The sequence below is a fragment of the Myotis nattereri genome, assembly GCF_964212035.1.
Source record: "Myotis nattereri genome assembly, chromosome: 16".
In the NCBI taxonomy this organism is placed as follows: Eukaryota; Metazoa; Chordata; class Mammalia; order Chiroptera; family Vespertilionidae; genus Myotis; species Myotis nattereri.
This window is the reverse complement of record NC_138091.1, coordinates 6889958-6902231: the sequence shown is the minus strand read 5'-3', so window position 1 is coordinate 6902231 and position 12274 is coordinate 6889958.

Below are 12274 nucleotides of genomic sequence, written 5' to 3'. Positions count from 1 at the left end.
TACTCCTGCAGGGTGAGTGCAGGTGCTGAGGTGACCCAGACTCCAGGATCCCATGTAGTCAAAGGTAGCCCTGGGTTCCAGTCACTGCTCTGCCACTCTTCTAGGTCCCTTCTAGAGTCCAATTTCCAAAGGAATCTGGGGCCTGTATCCTCCCCACAACCCACTCTCACTGTCCAGCCCCCTTCAGATGAGATGCAAAGTCACTGCCCACAAAGTTTTAGGAATATCAGAAGAGAGACCTTGCTCCATTTCACGTCATGCTCAGTCAAGGGTATTTTTGTATTTTTTTTACAGACTTTCCTGTTTTAATACCCATGTCCCAGTGTCCATGTTGGCCTGACAATCATTATAAACCTTCTCCCACTCTCACACATCATCATGATTAATAGGGATGCTTTTCCCAGAAGGACGTGGGGCTGAAGATACCAAGTCTGTTGCTTTGCCATTTGCTTCCCAGAGAACCACATCCCCATGGTCCCTCCAGGTCAGGAGCCGGGGCCAACCTGGGCTGCACTACTTACCAAGGGGGGACCTGTTATCAGGGCTGGCGATCCAGCTGTTCACTGCTGTGCGACCTGGACGTGACCCCCTCCTATTGTCATGTCAGTGGTGCTGCCCTGAACACCCCACTTGTCCTCATATCCAGACTCTCCCACCCCAGGACAAGCCTATGTGTTCCCATCTTAGAATGGGATTTTCTGTCAGAAATCCCAGGGCGACCTTGGTAACACAGGGAGCTGTTGTCCATTCTCTACTAAGAAAAGACTAAGATACCAGTGTGTCTCATCATAACTCACCCCCAAGTCTACCCTGCCTGCCGAGAACCTTTTCTCTTGTCCATCTAGAAAACATGGAAACCTGTGCAGAATTTTTCTGAGTTTATTGAGCCAAAATGTAGACAATTGCAGTGAAGAAAATCTCAATGGAATGAGATAATTATGCTCCGGAGAATGGAGCTTTGCACCTCATTTTAAACATTACAATCAAAAGTGGAGACTTGTGTGGTTTCATGAAATTCATTGTTGATAGATGAGGGAAGCAGGAGAAAGCACAGCAGGGAAATCTCTGGGCCTGGAAAAAAGGTAAAATGATAGACATGCACTTCTTTCACTTAGGTGTGTATAGGTCAGTAAACAGTCAACAATCAACTCAATAACAGCGAGGGGATGTGTGGTCTCTGCAGAGACCAGAGCAGTGCCTGTGCTCCGAGTGTCTAAATAAAAAGGAAAATTACTTTGACATTACAAAAATATGTTGTTATATGTTAGGTTAGGTGGCTCAGGAGGCGGCGCAAGAAATAGAGTCCAGTGAATCAGAAAAGAAAGGAAAGGAAAAGGTTTATTCTGCGTCCCCGGGAGACCCATGTACCCCAAGGACAGGGCACCTGGATTCACGACAACAGGGAGGGGGGCGCTTTTTTTATACTGTGGTTGGGTGAGGGGCGGGGACATGAGCTGAGGAATTCTCTGCTGCAGGGAATGGGCGGAATATTCAGGATGAAGTTCTTATCTGTGTGGGGGTATGTGAATTCAGGGAGAAGAAGCTGGTATCTGTGTCTGCCACCTTGATCTATGAGAAATTCCAGGGGAATTCTATTATCTTGTCATGTCTGCATGTATCGGATCCTGGGCTCTCTCTGACCTAACATCCCGGCCTTTTGGTGATAAGGGGCCTTTTGGTGATAAGGGATGGCGACTCGTTCTGTCTGCTTCCAGCTGACCATGGGTGGTGAAGGGGGGGGGAGGGGCAGTTAAAGGCCAGGGTTTGGCAGAGGTAGGTCGGAGGGGAGCCGAGTGTAGGGATGGAGCAGGAGCTGATTCACAGTCACTCATGACATCTCCGCAATCCCGGAGTGGATGAACTTGAGGAGGCAGGGGGCTAGGAGAAAAATAGACACAGATGAGAATCAGGGGCCCTATCATGGGTAGGACTCAGGTGGCTAAGGGGCTTTGGAACCAGCCGGAAGGAGAGTTGTCCTGGAAGTGTCCTGCATGTAGTTCTTCAGTCAGCTTAGTCAGGGTCTGTATGTTTACGTTTTGCTCCACTATTCGACTCATTGATGTAATAACAGCATTCTTCCCGAAGGAATATACAGGTTCCTCCTTTTTCTGCAGTCAGAAGGTCTGAGGCGAGCTGCTTCTGCAGGGCTACTTGAGCTACTGATGTCACTTGTCACTGTAGGGAGGCTAAAAAGAGGCGGTAGTAGACTCCAGGGCTAACTGGAGCTTGTCATTAAAGTACTGAGCAGTGACCAGACTGTTCCCGAGGGCCCCCCAGTGAGGCCTACTGAGGCAGCAATACTCACCCCTAACATGACAGGGGGGAAGGCAGCCCGGTGGGTCCAGGGATGGGATGGAGGGAGCAACCAGTGAGCTCCGACTCTCCATACAAGGTTAGCTGGGGAACTACTGTGACCACGAAGCAAGGCACGGGGTCAGAGGAGTTCATGCAGTTCCTTAAGGTGCCGTTGCACCAAAAGAAGGTACCTGGGCTGGCCTTGGTGAGACTGGCTGTGGTGTGGTATGATAGTCTCTTCCGTGGCAACCCCATAGGTGCTGACATCTTGATTACATCTGTCTGGGTTCCGCTGGTTGTAAGCAAAACAGACATAGGATCAGCCAGTTTTGGACACTGACTGGATGTCGACAGCCATCTGGATCTTTGTCTGACATCCGAACAGAGGGCAGTCCTGAGATCCTACCTGCCAGGTGACTTGTTTGCTGTTCTGGTAGTGGGTTTCACGGACCTTGAACCTCCACACATAAGCAGGTGGGGGTGGGTGTAGGTTGCACACGGCAGGGAGGAGAAGGAAGGAGGAGGGGAGGGCGGTTAAGGCAGACCTTAGTGGGGCCCAACACCTCACATTTATAGATGTCATGCTGCTCCGGGTTCCTCTTGAGTCTGGAGAGGCGGTGCTAGGACAGGTCGTCAAGCTGGGGTCGCCAAGCAGCTTGGCCGTGGTGGGGACTCTGAGGATTACAGTGTGAAGTCCTGTCCACCTAGGCTCCAAGGCTTGTGGTTGTAGGTTCTTAAGGAGGACCGAGTCACCAGGGTGAAGGGTTGGTCTTGGGAGTCCTGGTTGGTCACTCTGGCTTGGGCAGAAACCTGTTCTCGTGTTCTCGGAGCAATTGCCTGGTTAAAGACAGATATAGGAGATACGTACCCAGGGGAGAGGGATCAGTAAGGAGACGGTGGTTGAGCAAGAAGAGCCAAAAGGGCTCAAGAAAGTGGGGCTCCTTGGTGTAGCTGGAGTTTGGTCAGGGCCATGGGCAGGACGTCTGGCCAGGAGCTGTGAATTTCTAGAGAGAGTTTAGTTAGATGGTCCAATAGGTTGGAATTGAGTGGCTATGACAGGGCTGGGCAAACTTTTTGACTCGAGGGCCACAATGGGTTCTTAAACTGGACCAGAGGGCCAGAACAAAAGCATAGATGGAGTGTTTGTGTGAACTAATATAAATTCAAAGTAAACATCATTACATAAAAGGGTACGGTCTTTTTTTTTTTAGTTTTATTCATTTCAAACGGGCCGGATCCAGCCCGCGGGCCGTAGTTTGCCCACGCCTAGGCTATGATGAGGGATCGAGCCAGTGACAGAAATCCAGCAGGATGTAGAGGAGGAGGGATTGATGTTGGAGAGTAGATGGAAAGTTGTGTTGATGAGGGTGGGCATAGGAGTAGGTCCAGGGTTCGTAAATAGAGAGTGACACTAGAGGATTTCCCATCCAGACAGTAGAATTGATGATTCCCTCATCATTCCGTGTCTGTTTCACCTGAAAATATGAAAAACCTGAGCAAAATTGGAGGGTCCCTTGCCAGGTAAGAGCCTGTGAGGAATGATGGGTCATCCGGTCCTGGATGGTGTCGCCGAATCTTCAACGGGGATGGTGGGAGGCACTCGGTGAGCCTGAGAGAGATAGGTATTGCAGGGAAAGTGGGAAGAAATGTTAGAATGCGCTGATATCCAAGGGAAAATGGAAGGAGCAGTGGAAGCCAGGGACCTGGAGGCTGGAGAAAAGGCAGAGAGGGAGGGAGCAGGTCACACAGCCTGTTCCCAGGCGTCTAGCCACTTGGATTTTAAAGTTGCTGCATTTTTTCCTTTGGGGAGGGTGGAAGGGGATGGGGCGAGGTCAGAGCAGTTTTCAGTTCAGAGGAGGGGACAGTTGTGGCGGAGAGAAGGAGAAAAGGCATTCATGGTGAAGACTGAGCGAGGCGAAGACTGAGCTAGGCTACGACTGAGCTAGGCTACTGTGGTCTGGGACAACTGGGCCCCATAACGGGATGCATGGCAGTGGAGGATCTTTGTCCCTGTAAAGGGAGGGGGCCAGGAGTGGGAGGAGCAGGGAAGCTGAAGGGCTCAGAGTGAGCTGCAGAATGGCCACTAGGATGGTGAGGATATCTCGTCCTAACAGGGGCATGGGGCCTGCTATCATCAAGGAGGCAGGGAAGGGGTCCAGTGGCCAGAGGGCAGGTGGATTTGCCGTCAATACCCATGTCCGAGATCTTGGAAGGATAAAGGGGCCCTAAAAGGAGGGAAGGACAGAGAAGGCAGCCCCCGTGTCAACCGGGAAGGTGACCTACTACCTTCATTGTGACCCGAGGCTCAGCAAGGGGATTGGAGTCATCGAGGCTGGGCTTCTTCAGTCTTCAGCCAGTTCCAACATGGCCAGCGGGTGGGTCCTGGACTGGAAGGGTGGTCCCCCCACGCTGAGGCGTAAGGGGCCCGCCACTTTTCCAGGGACAGTCACTCTTCCAGTGACCATTTTGACCTCACGCCGGGCAGGGCTTGGTCGGGGCTCGGGGCCAGGGGCACTGCATTGCCCAGTGGCCTTCTTTTCCGCATTTGAAGCATTCTCCGGTGGCGTTCCTTTCATTGCACCCCCACCGGTCACAGTCCCTTTAGGGCCGTGGCGGCTGCCATCAACCTCAGGGCCACAAACAACTAAGGCGTGTCTGCAGGTCTACCTCCTGTGGAAGGCAGGCCTCCCATTCTGAGTGTGCCTGCTCCTCCAGGGCATTAAGAACCTTCAAGGCCATTTTTCACTCGATCTTGGACCTGGGTTTGAGGACCAATAAAGACCTTAAAGGTCGGGTTAGAGAGTGGGGGGCGTAGATTCAGACTATGCCCTCAGTTCCTGGACGGGACTATGGCAGGGGTAGAATGGGCGCAGAAATGGAAGAGGCTGTTTTGGAGCTGACGTTCTTAGGATTTGGGCTCTAGGGGAGGAGGAAGCTTATCTTTAAGAGAGTCTGAAGAGAGCACAGCTGCAACCTCTTGCAAAGGGAACTGGCCGGCCACCTGTGAACTAAAGTGCTGGCAGTCATGGTGGTGGAGTTTCAGTGGAAGGCGGGCTGTTAGACCTTACAGAGTGCACTGCGTGGAGTACAGGTTACTAAGGCAGGCCTGTAAGGAAGGGGAGAGCGCGGGAGAGGTGGCCTGGGTGGGCTTGGGAGAGGTATTGGCAGTTGAGTTTAAAAGCCGCAACCTCCCAGGGGCAGAACGGAGGAGGAAGGACAGAAGGAAGGTAGAGCCTATGGACGCGTGTGTGCACCAACTGGGAAAGAAGGCAGAGGCGGCAGGGGACTTTGTTGCCGGCTCCCACAGTGGCTAAGGCTTTAGCGGCTGTGGGGGTGCGCGGAAGGACCAACTGGGCAGAGGAGGGCATGGGGTTGTAAAAGGCGGTTTGAGTTCCTGGCCGCTGTGGGGCGGCAGAAGTGGGGAGGCGGGGCCAGTGGGTCCACGGAAGGTGTGGCTGGAGGAGAGTCCAGCAGGGTGGAGGAGGGGAGAGTGTGGACGGACTGGGGCACGAGGCCCGTGGGAGAGCGGCGGCTTACGCCTGGGGGGAATTTGTGGTGGCCTCTGGTGAAGGGGAGGTGGGAGGGCACGGAGACAATGATGATGATTACGGCACTCCGCCACCCACACACAGTACATGAACCCACCCCCACATGCACCACACACACTGCGGGCTCAGCGGTGCGGGGAGCGGCACGGCGCAGGGACAGCCCGGAGGGAGTAGGAAGGACAGGACTAGGAGAAATGGCGGAAGGAACTTTGGGGGAGGGACGGGGAACGCAGAGATATGGAGAGAGGCTGAGAGAGAGACTGAGAGAGAGAGACTGAGAGAGAGAAACTTGGGCAAATTTCCCAGTTCTTTGGCAGAACTTACTGAGATCGGTGTGACCTTAAAGTCAGGTACCGTTTTAGCCAGATCGGTGAGCTGGCACCCTAGAGGATTTGGAATCCCCCTGTGCTTGATCCCTGTGGCCTGTAGCCGGGCTAAAGGCTGGCGTCCCAGCAGTTTAACCCACGCTACGGAGGGACGGAGGGACCGTGGGCGGGGTAGAGGCGTCCCTGCTACCCCCCCAGGTCCGGAGGAGCCTTCCTGGAAGGGTCCCGAGAGGCAATCTCTGACGTGGCCACGTTTTATGGACAGAGATGCCAGCAGGCAGGTGGCCACCTGGGACCAGCGCGGGGCGGGGCGGGGCGGGGCGGGACTCACCGCTGATGCTGCAAAACTGGGAAAAGTTGCTGAGCTGAAGAGAAGCGGTCCTGATGGGTCCAGAGCCACGAGGAGGGAGAGGCAGGCACCCAGCCTTGGAGGGACGGCCAAAGCGAGTGCTCCCGCCACCCAGGTTTCAAGGCACCAAATGTTAGGTTAGGTGGCTCAGGAGGCGGCGCAAGAAATAGAGTCCAGTGAATCAGAAAAGAAAGGAAAGGAAAAGGTTTATTCTGCGTCCCCGGGAGACCCACGTACCCCAAGGACAGGGCACGTGGATTCACGCCAACAGGGAGGGGGCGCTTTTTTTATACTGTGGTTGGGTGAGGGGCGGGGACATGAGCTGAGGAATTCTCTGCTGCAGGGAATGTGCAGAATATTCAGGACGAAGTTTTTATCTGTGTGGGGGTATGTGAATTCAGGGAGAAGAAGCTGGTATCTGTGTCTGGCACCTTGATCTGTGAGAAATTCCAGGGGAAGTCCATTATCTTGTCATGTCTGCATGTATCCGATCCTGGGCTCTCTCCGATCTAACATTATAGATGTAAAAAGACAGTAGAAAGGGAAAAATCAAGATGGCGGCATAGGTAAACACTGGAAATTGCTGCCTCGCACAACCACTTCAAAAATACAACTAAAAGACAAAACGAACATCATCCAGAACCACAGGAGGGCTGCTGAGTGGAAATTCTACAACTAGAAGGAAAGAGAAAAGCACACTGAGACTCAGAGGAGGTGCGGAGGGAAAGTGCAGAGGTACGAAGGTGCACATGGAAAGGGCTGCCAACTGAGGACATGGTTGTCTTTTTCAATCGGGAGGGAGGCACAATCTCCCTACAGCCCTGACTCCAGTTCCAGGTGAGTCTCTGGGGACCCAGACTCACACAGGAGAAACTCTACAGTCTGGCATCAGTCAGAACTCGAGGGCGGCTTTCTATCAGAGGTGCTTGCAGTGATTACTGGGACACTGAGAAGCGGGGCATCTTAGGGCAGGACTGAGGAGAAGCCAAAGCTGCTTGCTCTGCCTGTGGATCCTGAAACCCGCCCCACCCAAGCTGTGCAAAGAGGCTTTTGCATATGAAAGGCCTGGCCCTTTGCAATCTAAAATTACCTAAAAAACTGCAGCTGGGTCAGAGAAAGCCAGAATACCCAAAAGAAGGCCCAAGGCCCCCAGTGACTTGCATTGCTTCACAGCTGGGCTCCTGCTGGACAGCCTCAGGCAGAGGCTAAATTAGCAGCTCCTTAGAGATCCAAGAGCCATTGTACCCAGTGGTCAGAGTGGGACCATCCAGATTACAACTCCTCAGATCCATAAGGGACACACTCAGGGAACAGACTCAGTGAGCACCAAAGCCCCACTGAAGCAAGTCTTGCCCTATAAGGGTGTCTTCAACACAGAAGTTCTCCCACTGCAGACACAGCTCATTCTCACAGCCAATTGGCCTGGAGGTCAATTCCTCCCAGTGATACCTACAACAACCAAGGCTTAACTCCAACAACACTGTGTACAAAGCCCACAAAGGGGTGCACCAAGAGTGTCCACCTCCGGTAATTGGGGAGCCTGAGCCACTGGGCCCTATAGGATAGCTAGCACAGAAAGAACACTCTATCAACACAGGAAAGCATAAAAATGCAGAGACAAAAAAACAGGTCACAAATGACAGAAATGGAGGAAAGCAAATTACTGGATATAGAGGTCAAAACCCAACTTATACGGTTTTTCAAGAATTTTCTAGAAACTTCCAATAAATTTAGTAAGACCCTCAATAAGTCTAGTGAGACCACCGATAAACTTAGTGAGACCCTCAAGAAATCTAGTGAGACCCTCGAGGTTATGAAAAAGGACCACCTAGAAATTAAACATACACTGACTGAAATAAAGAACATTATGCAGAGTTCTAACAGCAGACTAGAGGATAGCAAGAATCAAGTCACAGATTTGAAATACGAAGAAGCAAAAAAAAACCCAACCAGAAAAGCAAAAAGAAAAAAGAATCCAAAAATATGAAGATAGTGTAAGGAGCCTCTAGGACAACTTCAAGCGTACCAACATACGAATTATAGGGGTGCCAGAAGAAGAGAGAGAGCAAGATATTGAAAACCTATTTGAAGAAATAATGACAGAAAACGTCCCCTACCTGGTGAAAGAAATAGACTTACAAGTCCAGGAAGCACAGAGAACCCCAAACAAAAGGAATCCAAAGAGGACCACACCAAGACACATCATCATTAAAATGCCAAGAGCAAAAGACAAAGAGAGAATCATAAAGCAGCAAGAGAAAACAAGTCAGTTACCTACAAGGGAGTACCCATACAACTCTCAGCTGATTCCTCAACAGAAACTTTGCAGGCCAGAAGGGAGTGACAAGAAATATTCAAAGTGATGAATAGCAAGAACCTACAACCAAGATTATTTTACCCATCAAAGCTATCATTCAAAATTAAAGGTCAGATAAAGAGCTTCACAGATAAGAAAAAGTTAAAGAAGTTCATCACCATCCAAACCAGTATTATATGAAGTGCTGACAGGTATCCTTTAAGAAGAGGAATAAGAAGAAAGAAGAAGAAGAAGAAGAAGAAGAAGAAGAAGAAGAAGAAGAAGAAGAAGAAGGTAAAGATACAAATTATGAACAACAAATACACATCAACAAGTGAATCTAAATATCAAGTGAACAAATATTCTGATGAACAGAAAAACTGGTGAATATAATAGAATCAGGGGCATAGAGAGGGAGTGGACTGACTATTCTGAGGGGGTAAGGGATGTGGAGGATGCGGGAAGAGAATGGACAAAAATTGTTCATCTATGGATGAGGACAGTGGAGGGGGGTGTGGGGTAAGGGCAGAGGGTGGAGTGGGAACCGGGTGGAGGGGAGTTATGAGGGGAAAAAGAGGAACAACTGTAATAATCTGAACAATAAAGATTTATTAAAAAAAATAGGCAGGCTCCGTTAAGATAAAGATTGACGTTTTCAGGGAAGATGACAGCCTAGGACAACAGTACCCACCATAAGCTGCTTTTATTTAAAAATAACCAAAAAACAAACAAACAACACTTTAAGTTCAGACAAACTTTTTCAGTTACATTAGGTCTCTGAGTTTGCCACGCCGCCAGGTTCGCCTGTGGTCCCTGGAATCATACCTGTCCCATCTCTTGCCACCAATCACTGAGTGCTTGGGGTTCATTCTGAGCTGGAGTGCCCAACCCACCTGGCAGTTTATGAGCTGCCTCTGATGGCATGTAACCCTCTCCCAACACAGGATAGAAATCAGACCACCATTTCGGTGCCCGCCGGCCAGGAAAGCATGCCCGCCGCACTCAACACACAGGTGCCCATGAACTTGTTTTCCACCTGGGAAGTGGAATGCTCCAGCCCCACCTGCGTACCCAGGCTGTGTAGCCTCACCTTAACCAAGCTGCTCATCTACAAGAAGCTGGAGAAGGAGCTCAGGGCTGTGGTGATCACTATAAAAATGCAGGGCCCTAAAACAACTTGAGGTCTGATGAGATTCCGCTGTCCCGTCTTGGTCAAGTGAAGACCAACCTGGCGCTGACCATCTCCCTACAGTACCCTCACTGTCTCAAGAAAAAAGGCAACAACTTACAGATCCTGCTGCAGCAGAAGCAGCGCCTTAACAACCAGACCATTCTGGGTTGCCAGACACTCCCCATGGGCACCATCGACATGGCAGAGGTGATGTAGCGACCCCTCGAGGGTGGCCAGATGCTGAGACTCCATAGCACCAACATGGAGGAATCTGCCCACATGGCTGAGGTCAGCATGTCCTCCCTGTCCAGCCAGCCCATAGACCCCAAGGACAGCACCCAGAAGGCTGGCCCCAAGTCCAAGTCCCTGGTTCATTACTCAGAGATAGATTATGAAATATTCTCAGATCAGCAGGGCTGCTATCATCCCGGGCATGGACAGGACCAAGAGGAGGAGGACTTCCACTTTGAGGATCCCAAAAAGCAACACCAAAGTGTAGTAAGATCGCCACTCATGACCAGGCAACAAGATGCCAACAAGAAAGTTGGGGAGTAGCTGCTCAGGGTGCAAGAGTGGGAGGAGGTCCTGGATTCAGAGCAGGAGTCTTCGGAGCATGTGCCTGAGGTGGAGGAGGACCTAGATCTGCTGTATGACTCACTCGAGAACTGTGACTGTGGCCCATGAGAGTGTCTTCAGGACCCCGAAGCCCTGACTCAGGCCATATTGGAAGGCCTGTCCCAGCGCAGCTGGAGCATCCACAGTGCCCAGCTCTCAGATGGAGTGCTAGAGAATCCACAGTGCCAGCACCAGGAGGAGCCTCCAGGTCCAACCCATGTGACAGAGAAGATGAGCCCAAAGCCACCAGTGGGCGCATCACCAAGACCGAGTCTCTCCTTATCGCTTCCACCAGATCCCAGGGGGAGCACGTTGGCCGCTGGGCCTGGAGCACATCCCTGAAGGAGCAGCAGGTGGCAGAGCCAGAAACAAGCGGGCCAACAGCCTGGACAACAAGCACTGCCGCGACCCCCTCAGCCAGCTGCAGATCCTCAGGGAGACGGTATATGACCAGCTGAACCACTTCCTCATCTCTGACAGCCAGCTGCCCTAGAACATCCTCCTCCTCAATGCCCCTGCCTGGCAGGGGCAGTTCCCGTCTGAGTCCAGCAGCAACACATGCTGCCCGGGGTGTGCATCTTCTCCAAGGCTGAGGTCCAGGCAGCCTTCAGCACCATCATCTCGTGGAAACAGAGATACCGTCTCTATAATTCCGAGACCCCCAGCCTTTGAAGATCGTGGTGTCAGGGGCACAGCATTACTTAAGCACCGTGTAATGGGTCTTCCTGAGCTACTGTCCTACAACCTATGCCTCTCTCCCCCTGGCTGGGCTACATGCACTTCCTGGTCATCCAGTGGGGTTCCTACCTTGTGGCCAGGTACCTGGGCTCCGTGCATTACCGCTACAACAGCTTCATCCAGAACCTGCCCAGGCGGGACCTGTTCTACAAGGAGGCCCAGAGGGCTGTGCAGGACACGCTGCCCATGGTGATGAGAACCACACAGTGCGTCACAGGAGCCAATTGTGTCATTGTGTCCACCAACTGCCCATCATGGAGGCCACACTCAGCTACAAACAGAGGAGCCCCAGTGAGGAGTCCTTGAACATCATTCCCTTCGTGGGGGTTGTGGAGCTTGGTATTGTGAGACCATTCTGGGTCGCCTCAGGACACTCAGATTATGCGGCCCGCTTGGGCTCTAGAGTGCTGTTGTCCACCCTCCATACGGGTCTGCGGCAAACAAGGAGGCATCACACATCCTTCTCTACTCCCCGTCAGTGAGAGGAGATGAGTCCTCCCCCAGCCAGTGTTTTGGAGCTGAGCTGATGGGGTTGTGGGTGGACTCCTGGATGGCAGCCCAGCCCACAGACAGAAAAGGAGACTCTGAGAACAAAGCCCAGGCTACCGCCAACAACACCCTCCAGTTCCCCTTCCAGTTTCTCTAGGTGAGCAGGCTGCCCAGCAGTGGTGAGGCTGCAGCCACGCCCTCCAGGTCATGGACAAGAAGAACAACAAGAAGGTGATGTGTTTTCCCAAGAAAACCAAGGACAAGGAACTGGAGAACCAGAGCCAGTGCCTGGAGGGCATCAGCCGCCTGTTCAGCAGGGCCAAGCACCAGCAGGACAACTGTGGGTCCTTGTTGACCGTGTGGAGTGGAACAGCGTGGAGCTCCCACGTCCAGCACTTCCCCACCTGCATAGTGGGAAACTCCAACCCCACCTATGAGCCTGCCCGT